The following is a 20,341-nucleotide window of genomic DNA, read 5'->3' as shown; positions in this document are numbered from 1 at the left end:
CATGTTCAGATACAAATTTATGAAAAATGTCAAGACAGCAACTGCAAAACATTGAAACTCAAACATGGACCCTCTCTGAGCCTTGCCTTCTGAGGGGGAGAGTTCATAAAAAATACTAAAGTTCATGAAACTTCGTAAAGTCACACACCCATGAAGCCGGCATTATTAGTACTGAGCATAACGCTTAGAATCCAACACAGTTATGTAGCACTAATTCCTTCCCCATCTTGGAAGTCACACCATTCAGTGGAGGAAATAAGAGTTGTACAAATTCATTAGAGATCAAAACCACCCACAGAAGGCTTTTACTGAGAGAAGAGAAATCCTCATATAGGTCTGGTGTTGGGGAAAAGACTGATCCCCATCTTTGAAGTAGTTACGCTATTGCAGGCTTTGACTCTTGGTTGGCATTATGCTTTTGATCAAATGATTTGACCCGCATATTATCACCTATATGAAAGCATGCCATAGGAGTTTTGCTAATGCATCATTATTACTGCTTGAAAAAAATTCCTATTATGGCGACCTAGAAATTTCCTCCATAGCCCATTAATTAGTTTTGTCTGAAGCAATGCCTAATCTTGACCATGTGGCCATCCTGGGTTGTGATGGTCAACCTCCCAGAGAAGTTAGGCTGAAGTCCTCCATTTGAGGTGAAGGCTGACACCCAGCCCAGCCCACTTCACTATTATAATCTAATGACAAATTTTCCCATTAAGTCTGTGTTCAAATTTCATCTGAGGAAAGAAAAGCAAATTCACCACCAGACCTGCACGTTTCCTGTTACCCTTAATAAAACATATTCCACAGTGAAGAGTGACATTTTAAAAGAACAGACCTTTCAGTGGACTGTCTCTCTGTCATTGTGCATAGCAGAAACCTGCCAGGTCACAAAGGGAGATGCTGGGAAGTGAATTAATATGTAAGCCAACCTAGGTGACTTAAAATGATTAATTCTAAGGCCTACTTTGTGAAGTTCATTTCATTATGAGAGCAATTGTACCTAAAAATGGATTTATATTCAGAGAGCTTCCTCCCTGCTTTTCTCTTTGGAAAATGACAAGCTTTGTTCTTGAAATGTTTGTTTTTAACAATGTGGCAAATTAATTCTGTGGAATAAATTTTGTAACTAAAGCATGATATAGAAAATTATGGATAGAAAATAAAATATGTTTTCCAAGAACATAAAGAGTCCCAGTTCTCCTGTGGTGCCTGACTTAGAAATGTATTGGGTATAGTCTGTTAAGTGTTTTTGGATTTTTAAGAACATATTAAAATTCAAACATGTAAGTCTTGCTTATTTTATGTTAACATGATTGACATTAAAACACTCTTAATTATAAACAAATCACTAGAGCCAAAAGCATTGGGATTTAATTATTGCCCTGTTCTGAGCATATGATAGTCTTCCATATCAAATGAGAGCCAGTGGAGCAGAGCTTAGGAAATTTGAACTGGCCTCTTGAGATCCTTCTGGAATCTTCTATTGTTTATCACTCCAATCAATGTAATTTCTTTCTAGAGGACTACAAAACAATATCTTAAAACTACAAACATTCAAGCCACCATTACAGACAGTAGAATAACTATGATAAGTACATTTCAAACTCTGAGACCTTAGATCTCACCTAATGGACTGTCAGGAAGAAATATGGAGCTTCATGGGTCATGCGTTTATCTGCTGGCCATGCTCTAATAGCATCTTCAGAGTATGGTCTTCAGAGGGAAAAGTCCATAGAAAGACAGCTCCATGAACCATGCATTTTCTTTTTCTAATATGAATAAAGATGTCTGTGATTAGTCAAGGAGCATAAATGATGCATTTGATTATGTGACAGGCATGCAAGCTTTGCTGGTGCAATGACTCAACTTCATCATTTCTCTACCCTATAATACCTGGTGTTATTAAGACAATAAATATTTTTACAGATTTTAAATTAATCTATTAACTAGAAAAATTTGCATAATTATAACTTCAGTAAAGGAAGTATTCAAGACAGGGCTTGGAATTGGTGTCGGTCCTTTATTCTGATTACACAAAAGAGGAAGAATAGTTGGAGGGAAGATAAGTCCTAAATGATAGCTTTTAAAAATGGGGGCTGATTCCCAGAAATGATGTTAAGAATCAAGCTGCATTTGTGAAAAGGCACTCAGATCTCTTTTTTATTCTGCCAAGATGGAATCACTTCTAAATTTGTCTTAACCCATCCCTTAACAAAATGAGGTTTACCTGCCCCATTGCTCCACACAAAGAAAACCCCATAACCCATGTCAAAGAAATATGCTATGGATATAGGATATTCCTCTCTTTGCCAAGTTATCTAGCTTGAGTTCTACACAAGTCATTACTCTTCAGGACTGGAGGTGGGTGATTAACCATAGAGTCCAATTAAACACAAAGCACTGAAAAACCCATAAGCAGTTTTCTAGATGATAGGGAATTTGGACTCAAAATTTAACTGAAACATGGTAGTCTTCTCAAAAATGTTAATGCACCAAGTGCTTCATGGGAGACCTCGCTTCACATACGTACACTTCTCCACACTGCTTGTTCTGGCTTTCTCTCCCCTGGCCTGACCGGTGTAGTCACTTCCCCAAGCATGGACCTTCCTCTTTTTTCTCCGGTTTTTAGCACACACACAATCTGGGAGTGGTTCAATTTTATGTAATTGTATGGGAATCTTTACCTTGTTTTGGTTTTTTTTAAATCCTCACTTGAGAATATTTTTTTCCATTGCTTTTTCGGAGAGAACGGAAGGGAGGGAGGGGGAGAGAGAGAGGGAGAGAAACATCAATGTGAGAGAGACACATCACTTGATTGCCTCCTGCACGCACCCCGACCAGGGCTGGAAATTGAGACTGCAACCGAGGTATGTGCCCTTGGCCACAATCGAACACGGGACCCTTCAGGCTGAGGGCTGACACTCTAACCCCTGAGCCAAACAGCTAGGTCTACCCTCTTCTTTGTAGCCATACTTTTATGTTAGAACTATGCATTTCTTCCATAATCAGAAGAGTTTATTTTTAAAATAAGTTAAAATAACAAGAAAAATTAGAGATACATAAAATAAATGTTTCAAATAATTTCCTTTGGCAGCTTTCTTTGCTTAGATCAGAATTGCCTACTACACAACTTCTCTCTTCAGGAACATGTTACTAAGTATTCTTTAAAGCCACATGTGTCACAGATAATCATTCATTTATTTAAGCATCATGCTCAACCATCGTTGACCTAGTTGGCAGCAGGAGGCATATCTGACCTAGAGGCACAAGCCTTAATGTGGATGCAGAATAGAGTCGATGGGAGTGGTGATGATGTTATTGGAAAAGAAATAACCTATTCCTATAGCTCACTTTCTAAGTTCCTATTTACATTGTGAAGCAAGAGCAAAAAATTTTCTCTGACTTAGCTTCCTAATATAAAGGAGAAAACATAATCATACATCTCAGGATGAGACTAATTCCGGATACTCAAATTCTGCAATTTTCTGCTAAATATTAGCAGAAAAATCAATTTTTCAAATGATTTTGTGGATCTTGAAGAGTGATAGACTTTACCATTTTAGGAAAAATTCTCTGGAAAACTAGATAAGTACCATCTAAGGTCAATGTGTCTATGAGCGAGAACACACAAAATAATATTTAAAATTATTAGCTGGTATATGTGACCATACTTATTAGAGCTACTTGAACTAAGTAACATGTGTGTGTGTTTTTCTCTCTAATTTTTTAGCAGCTTTGTCTAGAAAACAGGTGACAATAAACTAAATAATAAGGAAAACACTAACATGGCATGTAATTTATTTTAAGGGGAACACATAAAACATAAAGCCTTAGGCCTTTTTTCAATCTTACGGCTTGAAAAAGAGTTTGACTATTTCTCCTACAATGCCAGAATTGGAGCTAACACCACCCAAATGGCAAGTTCTCAGAGGAGTGGGGATTATTTTCTTATACCCATTACAAAAGCCTCTCTAATCATGGACCGTTGTGCCAGGGTGAGAGAATGGTAAGTTGATTTATTGCTATGCCAGCAGCAAGTTGGCCTTTTAACTTACAGTGAAACAATATCCCATGTCCCAATTAGCTGAAGGTTTGGACTATATTTATGGAAGAAGGAAGATGTGTGTGCTTTAAGATAACAGTGGGATGCAAAAGGTAGTACAGCACTATGGTAAGTGTGTGGGAAACCTTATAAGGGCCGCTACATGACCACAGCAGATTCAGAAGCAACTATAAGAGCCAGTAGCTATAATTCACTCCAGGTAGGATTGGCAGATCCTGGGCTTTTCACATTCTTCCCGCCTCAGGTAAATCAAGCTGACCTGCTGGGCTTTAGTCCAGTCACATTTATCACCCTTGTGTAAGCCCAGTTAATCACAAGGGGTTTCACTCAAGATTTTAACCAGTTCAGTTTGCATTTTATGACAAAAGGTCTAGTTTTCTATGCTGGTTTTATAATGTCAGGGATTAAACTTGACATTTCAAGATGCCTGAGATCATTGTGTCCTAATGTACATCGATAGGAATGGCTTTTCAGCCTGGCCCATTCTTATGCCTGGATGCCTGGGTTAGCACTCATAATAGAGGCCAATGTTTCCATTGCTGCAGTGGAAGCAGAAAGAAAAGTTTAGCCAGGTACTTTCTGAACTGAAATGTCCAAATATATTGGATTTCTCAATTTTCAATCTATCAAATCAGAGCATTCTCCAGAGAGGAATTAACTGACACCTTCTCATCCAACACAATCCACACCAAATATCATGTTGTTCAGCAGAGTAAAAGGAAACTTTATTGATTTTTTTATGGGGAGTGTGAAAATAGGCTAATAATTTTGCTAGACTTGTCAGTTAATCTTGACAAAGGTAATATTGCAGAAGGACTTTACCTCTTAAAAATATTATTAAATCAGAAAAGCCTGGAACAAAATTAATACAAACATTATAAGTATATGAAATATACTATATTTTTATGAAGAGAAGATGCTGTGAATAAATATATGCTAATTTTGTATAATCACTCATGTTTTTCTTTTCCTTCGTTATGGATTAGATGCCCACCCATAATCAATCTCTGTATATGTCTATTACAGACATTGTAATCATTTTTCCCTCTTCATTAGAGCACAGACTCTTTGCACATAGAAATTTAATTTTTTTCTCATTGTGAACCCAGCACATGGCAAAGTGTCTTATATAAAGTGGTAAAGAATAGATAAATGTAGGAAACAATGGATTGAACGTGGGATGGTTTTGTAATGTTGTGCCTGACCTCAGCTTTATTCAGTGGTTCAGAGTTGGGTTCCTTAATCACAGAGCATGTACACCTGCAGCACTCCTTGCTGACCCTGTGACCCTGGGCAGTTTACTGGGCCTCTTGAAGCATTAGTTTCCTGATGTGTACCCTGAGGGCAATTGCAGTGCCTACAAGGGTTCATGAGGATCAAATGAGTTCAAAAGTTTTCTTCTAAAGTTTTTAGAAGACTGCCTGACTCACCAAAGAGGTACCAAAGAATGTTAGCTATTAACCTGTATCTTTTAAAAACTAAAAATCACATTATCACCTTTTTTTCTTTTTTTACAATTTATAGTTTTGTCCCTATAAAAGAACATAAAAGAATAAACTTTGGAGTTAAGACACTTGGTTTTGAATTCTAACTTTGCCAAATCCTAGCAGCCAGAAGGGTGTGTAAGAATGCAGGCTTCCTTAAGCATTTAAAGAATAAGAATATTAAACTTGAACTCCCCTATTTGTTGTGAGAGTTGAATGTAATATTTGCAATGTGCCTAAATTAGTGCAATAGCACAATATATGTCTTTCCATTTAGCTAACTCAATTATTGCATTAGTTATCTTTGTAGTGCAGAAATTATGTATTATATTGATATCTATATATAATATAAACATATAAATTATCAGTTGCCCCAAAGAAATTCAGAAAAAGTAGATCTGAGGACCATGGATAATAATAAACAGATGCTCGTATTGCTGAGAGCAATTGGATTAAAAATGACTGAAACCTGACATTACAGGTCAAAGATACTCTCCCCACTTGTTCAGGTGTTTTTGTCCTTCTGGTGAAGTCTCCTGGTGGGATAAAAAGCTCACTTTTGTGTCAATGTATTGTTTTTAGGACAGAAAGACTGTATCTGATAACTTTCCTTTATCTCCTAAGGTATCCCCTTCAGTGAGAAATCAATAAGGAATTGTTCATTAGTAACTAATTAATTTGTATTTTATTGTCCAGAGCTGCAGAAATGAGAGATTACTCAATATGCCAAATATACTAACTGGATAAAAGCAAGTAAAGTCTTATAATGTTTAAAGCTCAATCTAGTTTTCTTATCATAAAATACTTTAAAATTAATATGTGAATCAATTTCCTAGATATAAATAGACTGGTAGTGAGTGGTTTATGGGGTGCTCTATCTCACCAAAGATTGGATAGATGGGTAACAGAGAAACTGGATGTGCAGAATACAGACAGAAATAGAGATCTGGAAATTCTCCAATTAATGTGATCATTATAGATAATAGATATTTAATCTTCCTTGTCTGTGTAGGCATATCCTTTCTGTATTGGAATTTGATGCATGCAACCATAGGCAATAGTTTAACTGGATACTTTCCATTTCATAAATATGTCATCTTGATTCAGAATTGGGAACACATTTAATGGAAAATATTATTCAAATTTAAGTACTGTACTTCAGCAAGTAATTTGGGTTAAACCTGATTACTGAAGGTGTTTATTTCAACTTGATAATTCTTTATTACATTGCACTACCTAGTTTTACTGATTAAAATGCTAATGACCTATGTTAATAATGGATTATAATTAATTTTTTTAATTTCCCCAAATTAGCAAGACTGAAACATTTACAAGAAATCCTACTTGCCTGTGTGTGAAGTAATGGAATATGAAGTTTTGAAATAAGATGGCCAGAGCAATTTGGGGCCATACGTTTTTCTGGCAGATTTTTGTTTTCTTGAGACATTTGTAGAGCTTGCTGTCTAGATACTTTTATGATACCACTTCTATAAATATTGAATAGAAGGATGGAAGTGGAATCTTGAACTATCTGTAGACACTCCAAGCCTAATTTTCCATTTTCACTCTGTTTAGGTCTATTACACTGGTCCTTATTTGTGATAACAGTATTAAAAAGACATTGTATATTTGTAAACATATCTGTCAGATTGATACATTTGAAAGTAGAAGATATTGGTTCTAATTAATTACATTGTTTGCAGTGGTTTGAATGGGAATTAAGTCTCAGCCCCAGCACTAAGTTGACATCATGTTCATACTGTCATGATAAATCCCTATAGTGGGATGTCACTGCATGTTCTACCAAGGAGCATTTAGGGACACACAGCTTGTTTATTACTGCATTGAATATTCATATATGCACACAGAGTCAGAGATTAAGAATTTACATGAACCAGAAATGAGGTTTTCAAGTGTAAAGGGGGATGTACCAGTTGCTTGCAGTTCTGCAGGCTACTTAAAAGTCATTAGCAAAAGGCCTTTAAAAATAGCTCCATGCACCATGATGTGATGCTTGAAAAATAAAATAATTTATATATAAATCTGATAGAGATCTTTATAGTGTTGCTCAGATATTGACAAGCTGAGTCTAAAGTCTGCCTTTTCTCAAGCATCTGGTGCTCTTTGGGTGTCTTTTAACATCTAAGGGTTAGGCTCTAAAAAGCTCACTGAAACTTCTGCGCGTTTGGTGAAGCTTGCCCATGAGTGGGCTTCACTCCAGGGTGGCAGGGTAGCACCTCTGCATTTTGTTGGAGGACAGTATTCGTTAAGCTTATCTTTGGACCCTGGATTCCCCTTGTGAAGAACCATTCGGTTTATGACTTAGTATGTGCTCATAAGTGCCAACATTTAATCAAATGAGCTAGGGAATAAGGTGGCTGGGAGGTAGGGAGAGGTTCACTATCTAATGGGTATAATTTCGCTTGACCTCTTATTTTTATTTCAATGCCTGACTCCCACTTTCAATGAACTAGTTTCTGTGAATCTAGAGCTTCCATAGTTCAGTTTCTCCAGGGAAACAGCATCTGGTTTTCCCCACTGGGAGTCATAAACATGTGGTGGGCAGGGAAGCAGAAGAAACCTTGGTTTTAACTCCACTTTGTGCTCATTTTAAATTGATTTCCATGGTTTCCACTATGTCTTTCATTTCCCTCTTTGAAAGTAAATGGGGCTTCCGTCCTGAGCCTCCTATAGGTTTTTCTTTGGTGGATTAGTGGGCTCCTCTGTGCTGGTGTTGAGGCTTAAGCTCTCTTTATCCTTGTATATCAAGACTGTGCCTTTGTCCACTTTCTATCTTGCAAATATTTATGAACATTATTCATTGACTGGTGCTTTCTTTTCTATTGATATCCATTTGCTGTTATTTTAGTGGAGTTCTAAAAGGCAGCAGAAAGAAATGAACATTTTGACTCGAGCCATTTAATTTTTTGTCTGAGATTATATGATTTTCATATGATTATTGGTCATTTTCTCTTGTGAACTGTCAATTCATAGCCTTTGCCCATTTTTTTAGTGTGTGTGTGTGTGTGTGTGTGTGTGTGTTATTGATTTATAGACAATCTTTACTTCCTGAAAGATAAAAAATAATTGGAACAAAAAAGAAAGTTGGATCAGTAAGACAAATGAATATAACGTCCTTCTTAACTAAGAAAAGCAAAATGTATTTACCACAAATCATTTTAATTAATAAAAAAGAAATATAAAGCTCCTACTACATATCACACACTCTGATAAGAAGGGGAAATTGCAAAACTGAGCTTCTATTTTCCTTAGAGGACAAGATTCAGTTTCTGTGGTTCCTCAGATACACTTAGTCCCATCTGCCTGACTGGCCTCAGTTGTTTGTGTTTCTTCTGACCTGAGCATTCCTATATACAATTTTGACTGAGATTGCATTGACTATAAATCAATTTGTAGAGAATTTACTTCTTTACAAAGTTGTATTTTACAAAAAATGAACATTTGCCATTTTAAGCACTTTTTAAAAAAATCTTTATTAATTTCAGAGAGAGGAAGGGAAAGAGAGAGAGAGAGAGAGAGAGAAACATCAGTGATGAGTAATTGATCAGCTGCCTCCTGCACGCCCCCTGCTGGGGATCAAGCCCCAAACCTGGGCACGTGCCCTGACCAGGAATTGAACCTCGATCTCCTCAACCGCTGAGCCAAGCCCATCGGGCCTTTTTAACCACTTTTAAGTGTTCAGTGTAGTGGCATTATATTCATTTCCATAGTCGTGCAGCCATCACTGACATGCATCTCCAGAACTCTTTTGTCTTCCCTCGCTAGAACTCCACATCCATTAAACAATAGTTCCTCCTTCCTCCAGCCCCTGGCTACCACAATGCTATTTTCAGTCTTTATGAATTTGACCACTGTAGTTATCTCATATAAATGCAATCAGGCAGTATTTGTCCTTCGGTGACTGGCTTATTTCACTTAGGATAATGCTTTCAAGGTTCATCCATGATGTAGCATGTGTCTGAATTTCCTTCCTTTTTAAGGCTGAATAATATTCCATTATGTGTATTTACCATCTGTCCATCTGTCAATGAACACTTGGGTTGCTGCTTCCTTTTGGCTACTGTGCATAATGTTATTATGAATATAGGTGTACAAATATCTGAGACTTTGCTTTTAATTATTTTGGAAGTAGAATTGCTAAGTCAAATGGTAATTTTATTGTAAATCTTTTGAGAAACTGCCATAGCATTTTCATTACAGCTGTATCATTTTACATCCTCACTAACAGTGTACAGGGGCTTGCATTAATCCAAATATTCAGTAATACCTGTTATTTCATAGTTTTTGATAATAGCCATCCTAAGGGATGTGAAGCGGTATCTCACTGTGGTTTTAATTTGCATTTCCCTAATTAGTGATGCTGGGTATCTTTTCATGTGCTTATTATCCACTGTGTATCTTCTTTGGAGAAACATCTCTTAAAGTTTTTTGCTCACATTTAAACTGAGTTGTTTGTTTTCTTGTTTTTGTTGAGTTGTAGGAGTTTTTTATTCTGGATATTACTCCCTTTTCAGATGCATGGTTTGCAAATATTTTCTCCCATTTTCTGGGTTGCTGTTTCATTCTGTTGATAGTGTCTTTTAATGTGCAAATGTTTTAAATTTTGATGTAGTTTAACTTACTTGTGTTTTTGGTTGTTGCTTGTGCTTTTTGTATCTTATCCAGGAAATCATTCCCAAATGTAATATTGTAAAACTTTTCTCTATGTTTACTTCAGAGTTTTGTAGTTTTATGTCTTACATTTAAGTTTTGATCCACTTTGAGTGAACTTTTGTATATGGTGTGAGGTAAGGGCGCAGCTTCATTTTTTTTTTTTTTGGCATGAGATAATTCAGTTTTTCCAACACCATTTGTTGAAACATTTTTGAAATTCTTTGACAGGATATCTTAAAATAGCACTTCTGTCACATACTCTTTTCCCTATTTTTCTTTTAAAACTTTTAACAATATGCACTATAACTCTTTTCTGGATTTTCATCCCTTTTGCTCTCTCTGCTTCAATCTGATATTTTACACTGATTTATATTCTAGTTCACAATAATCTTTGCTGTGTCCAAACTAATAAACCTCTTATTAAATTTTTAATTTTGCCTACTGTATTTTTTAGCTTTTATGTCTTAGGAGAATGAACTCTATGGACTGACTGCTGGATACTAGTTAAGTTTCATCAATCAGGAGTACTAGCAGGAGATTAAAGGAAGGCAGGAGACCAAGAGCAGGATATTTACAACCCTGATTTCCTCCCTGCCTCCCTAAAGGGTGTGTCTGTATTTCTGCAGGATTAGGTTCTACAAGGCAGCCTCTAATGCATGTTTCTCTCTCTGAATCCAGTGACTGCTCTTCTCTTACTTCATCAGGTTTACATGGGATAATGTGCCCTGCTAGTACCAGTTCTCAGACAGAGCACTAAATCTAGTGTTTTTCTTAGCTTTGTAAATAGTTCTTTTATTCAACACTCCTCACATCATTTGATTTGGGTGCACTATCTTTTTCTACCTGGAATATTGATTATAGTGGATTCGATACATAGAAAATCTTAGTTTGTTGATATTTTCTTTCCTGGTTCCTGGAGTTTGTAATACATTAAAAGACCGTTTTCATAAAAACATTATATAAATAAAGTATCCCATGCTTTCTTTTATTACTTTCGTGGCTTCAGACTTTACATTCAAATCTATGATCCAAATGATATTTCTTATGATATTAGAAATGAAGTATTACTCATTTTTTCCCTACAATTTTTGTGGCTATCCTTGCTTGTTTATTTGCATTTGACTTTTAGAATCTGCTTATCAAATTAAAAATATATTACTAATATTTTTATTGAGCAAATATGAAATTTATAGATTAATTTAGGGATAGGTAACATCTTTATGAGTCCATTTAGTCATGCAATCTTCATTTCATGGCCATGTGGTATTCTTTCCATTTGTTCAAGCATTCATTTGTACTTCTCATCAGCTTTTCAGAGTTCATTTGCAGAGATCTTTTAGAATTCCTGTGACCCTAGGTATTTTATTAAAGTTGTTATTGTAAACTTTATCTTCTTCCATTATAACTTGTAGCAGGTTTTTTGTGGTTTTTTTTTTTGTTTTTTTGGGTTGTTGGGTTTTTTTGGTACATATGAAGCATAGTGATTCTTGGTCTGATTATTTTACTGAATTATCTTTATGTTTGTAATAATTATAAATTTTTCAAATTTTCCTTTAACTAGCCTAAGAGAAACACAGAAGCATTCAGAATGTGTGTTCAACAGAAACTTCAAGCAGAAGGTGGCCCCTTAGTTGAGTACTCAAGTTGAAGTGGGATTTTGATAGTTATAAGAAAAAGTGAGGAATATGGGAATAATGTTCTAGATCAAGGAAAGAACATACATTAATGGTTAGAAGAGACAAAAACCCATGGTTGACTTGAGGATTTATATATCATTCTGTATCATGGGAAATGGGCTATGAAATGGAAATATGTGAAACATGAAGAGGATAAGAAGGGATGAGTTCAGTTAGGGCCTTTCGAGGAAAGGGGTAAGGGTTTATGTTAAGACCAATGGAAGCAATTGAAGGATTTTAGCAGCAGAGCAACTAAAATGACTGCTAACACGGAGAATGGATTTTTGTGGTTAAGATGGCTGGTACAAGTGCTGCAATAACATAAGGGATAAATATTGTGACATGAATAAATAAGAATGCATGGGTTTAAGACACATTAATGAGGTAAAGTCTGTAAGAGTTGATGTCTAATTGGCAGAGAAAGGAAAGGGAGAGGCTGAGGATTCTGACTGGGATAATGTATAGAGTGGAGAAGAAATATATTTGTGAGAAGAAGGAATGAGTTCTATTTTAGTGAGGCTCCATTTGAGAAGTCTGTGGAACATATACTTATGAATTTACTAAATATATCTGTGTATTAGATCCACTCATTCATTTATTTATTCAGCAAATATTGATTAAATGCCCTGTCCATATCCAACACTTTCTTCCTGGCAGGAACATACTTTAGGATATAACAATCAAAATAGGATGGTAAGTGTGAACATATTTGTAATTTACACATTTTAAAGAAAGCAAAATGATGGTTGTGGCTGAATTATGTCCCCCCAAATATCATATGTTGAAGTTCCAACCCCTAGTACCTCAGAATGTAAGTGTATTTTGAGATAACATCTATAAAGAGATGATTAAGTTAAAATGAGGCTGTTAGAATGGCACTCTGATAAAATAAGACTGGTATCCTTATAAGAAGATGAAAGACACCAGGGTGCCCCTAAACATAGGGACAACTACCTTAAGAGACAGCAAGAGAGTGGCCATCTCGAAGCCAAAGAGAGAGGCTTTGGAGCAAGCTAACCCTGCTGGGACCTTAATTGTGGATTTCCAGCCTCCAGAACTGAGAGAAAATAAATTTTTGTTCTTTATGCCAGCGAGTATGTGGCATTTTGTTATGGTAGTTCTAGCAAACAAATACAACTGACTAAAAGTTAAAACATGCATTTATATACACAGAGCAAATACATTAATGATAAAGAGATCGAGAACCAGACAAAGAAGATGCATAAATCTTCTCCCCCCCCACATTTATTAATAAATAATTGACAAACATAATTGTATACCTTTAAAGAGTACAATGTGATAATTTGATATACATATACATTGTGGAATGATTAGAAATATCAAGATAATTAACACATCCATCACCTCATGTAGTTAACTTTTCGTGTGTATGTGTGTGTGATGAGAATGCTTCAGATCTAGCTTTAGCAACTGTCAAGTGGACAATATCATGTTATTAACCATAGCAATTTACTTTTTTAAAACATTTTACAGAAAGTAACTAAATATTTAAATTCAATATTAAATTGGGCTGCATTTTTTCAGCAAGGGATATAATTTATTAATAAAACTTTTAAATGTTTGATTCACTTCTGTATTGTCTTTGCCATTTTCTTTTATTCTTCATAGTTTTAGAATGATTCATATCCAAGGATAAAGGATGAACATTTAAATGCTTCTTGTTCTGTGACGTGGAGTAATTAGGTGATATACTTCAGTATGTTCACCTTTCAACTTCATAAGTTATTTTTTGAAACATTATTCTTTTCTTTTTTTTAAAATATATCTTTATTGATTTCAGAGAGAGGAAAGGAGAGGGAGAGAGAGATGGAAACATCAATGATGAGAGAGTCACTGATCGAGCCCGCAACCCGGGCATGTGCCCTGACCGGGAATCGAACCCCGATCACCTGGATCCTAGGTCGACGCTCAATGGCTGAGCCACTCCCGGCCGGGCTGAAACATTATTCTTAATGCATTATATAGAGGCAATATTCTCAGAAGGGTAAATAACATTTAATACCTTGTACTTTTTGAGGAAATGTCAATTTTTCAGGCTTTAACAAATTATTACTGGAAATAAACTCATACTTCAGTGTTTTTGGAACATACAGTTGTGATATCAATATGAAAACAATAGCTGTGAGGAGGAAATAAATCTTCTGCAGGCATAATTAGCTCAGATTCTTTGAACTGAGAAAGCTGGATCAATAACGGCCAAGTAGTCAACGAGGGTAGCATTTCTGGGCCACAGAAATTCAAGGTAGTTTATTCCGAATTATTGCCTGACTTCTAGAGTGTACACAAGTACTCCTGTGAAGTTCACCCTTAAATAGTTCCAGAGGCCAAGATTTAAGCAAGAATTTTTTCTATTGGTGAATTTACTTTTTAAGAAGTATGACTTAGACTAAGTTTGAAAAACATCTGATTTCTCCTCTACTTGTTTAAAAAAATATGATGAAGGCTCAGTGTGAAGGTGACAAAGGCTCTGTGGCTCTGGGCTTCTATTTGGGTAATTTATGAGTTTGGAAGCTTAAACTGGCTTAAACAATTTGCTTGTGCACATGTCGAAATGTCCAAAGCATTGGCAAGCTACAGTGTCGGTGGACAGAGTAATCATGCTTCTGCTCTATCTTCCTGGGATTCTTTGGCAATTCCTCCTTAGTTTTAGGCTATATTCCCTCAAGGAAGGACTCAAACCTGTTATAACAGGTCTTGGCCTCACTAAGCGAATTGTGGCCAAATAGGACTCACTCCCAGAGCCTGGAGTGAGGGTGATTTCCAGAAGTAGCCCAAGGAAAGGAGATACTATAAGGGCCCTTACATCCTTAGATGTAATTGTGCACCGAGATATTTTTTATTTTAAATAAAAATGAGCAAAGTTCATTTAGAAAGACTAGGTCGATCTTGAATTTGATTCTAATAATGGCCAAGTAATTTTATTTTTAGAATAATGCACACCTAGGCACATATAGTACACCTGGCTCATAAAAAACAAGCAAGATTAGCCCTGGCCAGTGTGGTTCAGCGGATACAGCATCTACCCACTTACCAAAGGGTCTTGAGTTTGATTCCTAGTCAAGGGCTGGGGCAGGTGCAGGAGGCAACCAATCATGTGTCTCTCTCACATCGATGTCTCTCTTTCTCTCCCTCTCTCTTCCACTATCTCTAAAAATCAGTGGGGGAAAAAATATCCTTGGATGCCGATTAACAACAACAGCAACAACAAAAAACAAGCAAGACTTTAACATAGTATCTTCATTTCTTGGCATCAGTACTGCTGTGTTTATTTTGAAAAGGGCAGGAGACCGTCAAAGTGAACCTAGGTTTTTAAAGAAAATCCCACTAGTTAATTTTAATGTAGAGATCAGGCAATTAAAAATAAATACTTAAAGAGCTCCTTTAGGGAAATACAATTTATTAGGTGCTAATCTAGCTGATTAGGCAGCAATCAGGCTTCTTTGTATTCCAAATAAAGCAGTTAATATGACAACATTTTTTCATTTACTCTGATTAGGACTCTCAATTAGGTCATGAAGTATATTTAAGATAAATGATGACAGGTCTAGAAGAAGTTGGGAATCTGATTTAGAGGAAACATTGTCTTACTTAACTGTAGTTAATGCCACAGAAGAACAAAATGGGCATCATTTCTACTCACATCTTGATATTTATTGCATGGATATAATACCTCTGTGACACAGGATCTCATATATACCCTCATTCAATGATCATTTCCTGAATATCCATTATACACATGAAACTTTAAAGGTACAAAATTAAGAAAGACACAGTTTTCACATTCAAAGACCTTATAATTCAATGCAGAAGATGTATACATTCATGAATATTAGTCTAAGTACTGAAAAATAAATAAAATTCTGGTAGAGAAGGAAGAAAGAACAATACAAATTGCTGAGGGATGTAGAAAGTCTTCCTAAAGGAAGCAGTATTTCAGCCTGAAAAAGGAAACCACCAGGGCTAAGTGAGGTAGGCAGGACTCGACCTGTGCCTGGAGGAGCCGTAAAGGAGGAGCCCACGCGAGTGTGGGTCATGCAGTGGGGAATATAGTAAAGGTATAATATGACCACACTTATAATGAAAGTTCTTGACTCTCACACCAAGAAATGTGAACCCCATTTTATGGATAATGGGGAATCACTGGAGAAAGAGCATGAGGGTGTAGTGGATTATATAAAATAGTGATTATATAAACTAATAACTCTTATGGCTGCGTGAAGCATTGAACACTAAGAAGTGCCGATTCATAAAAAAAGGTGGAGAAAAAGATCACAACGGTCCCAGTGAAAACGATTTCCATAGTATTGTTGGGGTGAAAAGGAACAGTCAGAACTGAGAGACGTTTGAAAGTGGGATTCATAAATTTTGATGACGTGAAGGAAGAGGTAAATGTTAAAGTCAAACATACCTGCGGCAGACCCTGCTGGCTACCGTTCAATGCGTATTTTCCCAGAAAGTTTAGCTGGGCGCGTTGCCATTCAGCGGAAAGATTGTATTTTGGAGCTTCCATGCTGGGTGTGGCCATGGGATGAAATTCGAGCCTATGAGATATAAGTGCAACTTCCAGAAATTCTCGTTGAGAGAGGCGTTTCCTTCTTCCAGTTCTTCCTTCCAGGAGCTGAGGCGGGACGGAAGGGGTGGCAGCACCGCCAGCCACCCGTCTGTGGGTGGAAGCCGAGGCCTGCAGCCCAGACTCCTGCCCGGGAGGAGCAGGAAAGTGGGAGCTGAGTCGCTGCAGGGCAGCCCAGGGTGCTTGCTTCTGAACACCTGTCACCCGACACAGAAATAAAGAGGAAGGTGTGTTTTTGTCATTGACATTTAAAAAATTTTGTGTCACATACACCTATGCTTATTCCTAATTCAGTGGCATAAGATGTCACGTCTGAGAAATGACACAGCAGTCAGAGGGAACTCGGTTATATATTAACAACAAACAATCCCCAAATTTCAATGGCTCAGAGCAACAACGGATTTTTTCCTCACTATGTCACATGGCCGTGCCTAACTTTAAGGGAATGGAGAAGTGACACCCTTTTGTGTGCCCAGAAGGAGAACAGAACCAGAAATATTGAATAAACATCGTTAATATTTATCACAGAACTCTAAAAATGATGATGTCATTAACCAGAAAGCGGAGGCAAAAAAGACTAAAGGATGGAGGTAGAGATAATGAATTTGATTATGGATGTCTTGCCTGAGGAATTCAGGTTTCTTTGTATGGAAATATGGATCTGGAATCTGAGTGATGCTAGATACAAGGTTCTATAGAGGTTCATCTATATACATACAGAATTTGAATCAGTGGGTGACAATGAGACCACCTGGGGCAGGACTGCAGAGAAGAGATGTGACAGAATCTTGGGGAATTACTACAGTTAAGCTTGCAGAGAGGGGGAAAGGACCTTGTGAGAGCCTGTGAAGACTGGTCAAAGAACTAGCGGGAAAGCCAGGACGGAGGAGGGTCACAGAGCCCAGAGGACACTTTTGCAGAGAAGTCATGTCAAATTTTAAAATGTTTAAAACATTTGAGAAAGCAAGTTTCAGAGCAGTGGTAGTGGGGGAGCCAGATTGCAGTGAGTTATGAAGCAAGGGGGGTGAGATGAGACACATGATCTGAAAGTCGCAGTAAGGTATTTAGAGAATAACAGAAAAAATAGATTAACAAGGACACACAGGAGCCCAGTCAACCTTAAAAATGTCTAGGAAGTTGTAAATTTTAGGAATTAACATTTTGTTGAACAGTCTCTAAATTTAAAACTACCCATTTGAAACCAATATTATATATTGAACCAGCCAGTCACCTGAATTTATACTGTTATCTATGGGACTTTTTCCTTGGTAGAAATAAAACCAAGTTACACAAAGGACTTTCTAATCATTTTACCCTAGTGGGATTGTCATGTGCAGGAAAATACTGCCGTAAGCCTAATGACAAAAACTAAAAACTCCAGCAAGTATCTAGAAACAAGCAATGCCAATTAGCAAGATTGAACTTGTAAACAAACTGGAGTGATTCTCAGCATGGCTAATACTAAGAAGCCGGTCAGCTAGGAATGGTCTCTGGGTAGAATCAGTGTCCTCCCTGTTCCTGCCTTCCTTTATATTATCCACCTACTCCTGGACCCAATCGTTTTTACTTAGCAACAGAGTAAGTTTTCTTACTTCAGTTGTTTACTTCAACTTTCTTATTTTTTCACAGAGTGTATAACTAAAGCGTAACATTGAGGTCTGAATAATAAGTGAATAAATTAGGGCAAATCTGAAGTGATAGATAATAAATAAACTTTCATATAAGCCCAAATTAAATTTTAATTTCACTCACTATATGACAAAACTGTGCATGGCATAAGTGTGTGGCAGACTGAAAAATTGATCAATGGCCAGTCAGTTAAAAATTAGAAGTGTAATGGATTATTAATAAAGAGCAATAGTTCCAAACTCTAGGTGAATCAAGCTGAATTTTAATCTTATGAAAAGTATTCTCCTGTTGAAAGCACTAAACTATCATTATATACATATTGCAATTATGGGAATCTTTAAAGATCTAATTTTGAGATTAATTCCTGTAGCTATCCATAGTTTAATACATGTAAGAAACTCGTTCAAACATTCAGGTTCTTTCAGTGGCAGATTCATAAACTAGACACATTGCCTTACTTTGAAGCAAATTTGCATTAAACAATTCTACCTTGTAAAAATAATGAAGTCTCTGGAAGAAAAAGTACAGTACATATTATGATAGGATAGAAGGAAATTCCAGTATCTCCAAGTGCTTAGTAACTATCACTAAGGAAACCAGGTTCTTAGTAATCACACTACATGGAGTTCACAATCCAAAGGACCTATCTGTTGAGCTTACAAAGATCTATAACGATCACACACACACACACACACACACACACACACAATTCTAAGAAGGTTATATGCAGAGTCATATCAAATATTTTATTTTTTAATATTCATATTTAATGCAGAAGCTGCTTAGGTGGGTTCACTTCCTAAATGAAAAATTCTATTTCTTTGATCTTCAGAGTTTTTAAAAAAATTAACCAATGTTAATTAAATAGAAGCATAAGCTTGAATTAGATTGGGAATTATTTTATGCCATGAATTAAAGTGATATTTGAAAACAACCTCAACAGTATATTTGTAGGAAAAATGTTTATATTGGCATGGAAGAGAGAAAACTATGGTATGTTTCCAGGTTTATCATCGGCTTTCTGGTTGCTTCCTTCAAGTGACTTAAATGGTCTGTACCTAATTAATCCATATAAATTGTCGTGATAACAAACATACCCTAAGAGTACGTTTGTTTCCTGGTTGATTGTTAAGTAAAGCTCCAATTTACAATCAAGAAGTGCCGCAGCATCCGTGGAAAGGGGGCCTTACCAAACACCGCGCCCAGGCCAATGTGAGCCCGTGGAGTGCCAGAAAAAGCAGGTGGACCACAGTTGCTTGTGCGAGAGCAGGGTAGTAAGGCTCACTGGGAAGAGGTGCTGAATGTATTTTGATGGGCTGGGCATTTGATGTGGTGGATTAAAAGAGTGGGAATGAGTAAATATTTTAAAAATAAGGTAAGATATGGACATGGGGGCGGAAGTTTTGAATTCTCACCAGGAGAACTTTGAAAAGAAGTCGATTAGGAAAGAATTTGGATAGCAAACACCATTTTCTCTGTTCCTTCGTTTGTAAGTTACCAGGCACACTTATGTGGAAAAAATATTTCCCATTTGTTGAATTCTTTTCTTCTTCCCCTTCCCCCCCAGGGAATAGTATTGATTCCCTGTGGTAATTCTCTGTTTACAAAACTTTTGTCCTTGTGGAACCTATTGGGTCATTGAACAGGTAGGTGATTAATTGCTGTGATCAAATGAAATCTGAAGACATTCTATTTCTCTGCAAACTGTACCCTTAAAGGCTCTTTTAGGGAAATACTGAAAGCAGGTAGCATTGTGAAAATGACATGCTTTTCCAGTGATGATGAAATGGGCTATTTTTTACAGCAGGATTCTTAATCTGGCAGGTAATATAAATGAGCAAAGCAGGCTGGGTGCAGGACAGTAGAGGGCTGTGGAAGGCTGTAAATTGTAGAAGGTATAAAGGAGAGACCACTCCAGCTGATTGTTGCCGTATTGAAATTAAGGTCTGGTCTTACCAGACCCACTAAGTTTCAAAAGCAAGACAAAGATCTGGACCTTTATGTAAACATCTTGACTCTTAAACTCTTACAAAAACTCTGAAACATCTTATTCCATCCAAACAAAACACAACTGTGCACCCAGCCTAAGCCAACAGGCCTCTGCTTTGAGACATTTTTCTTTCAGATTTTTAAACATATTGGGGGAAAATAAAATTATCTTTATTTTCAAATCAATTCAGAAACTAGTTGTTAAATATACAATTTACGCATGGCAATGTCC

This window comes from Miniopterus schreibersii (genome assembly GCF_964146895.1).
Source record: "Miniopterus schreibersii genome assembly, chromosome: 7".
Classification (NCBI taxonomy): Eukaryota; Metazoa; Chordata; class Mammalia; order Chiroptera; family Miniopteridae; genus Miniopterus; species Miniopterus schreibersii.
The sequence above is the reverse complement of the archived record's forward strand: the minus strand, read 5'-3'. Positions refer to the sequence as shown.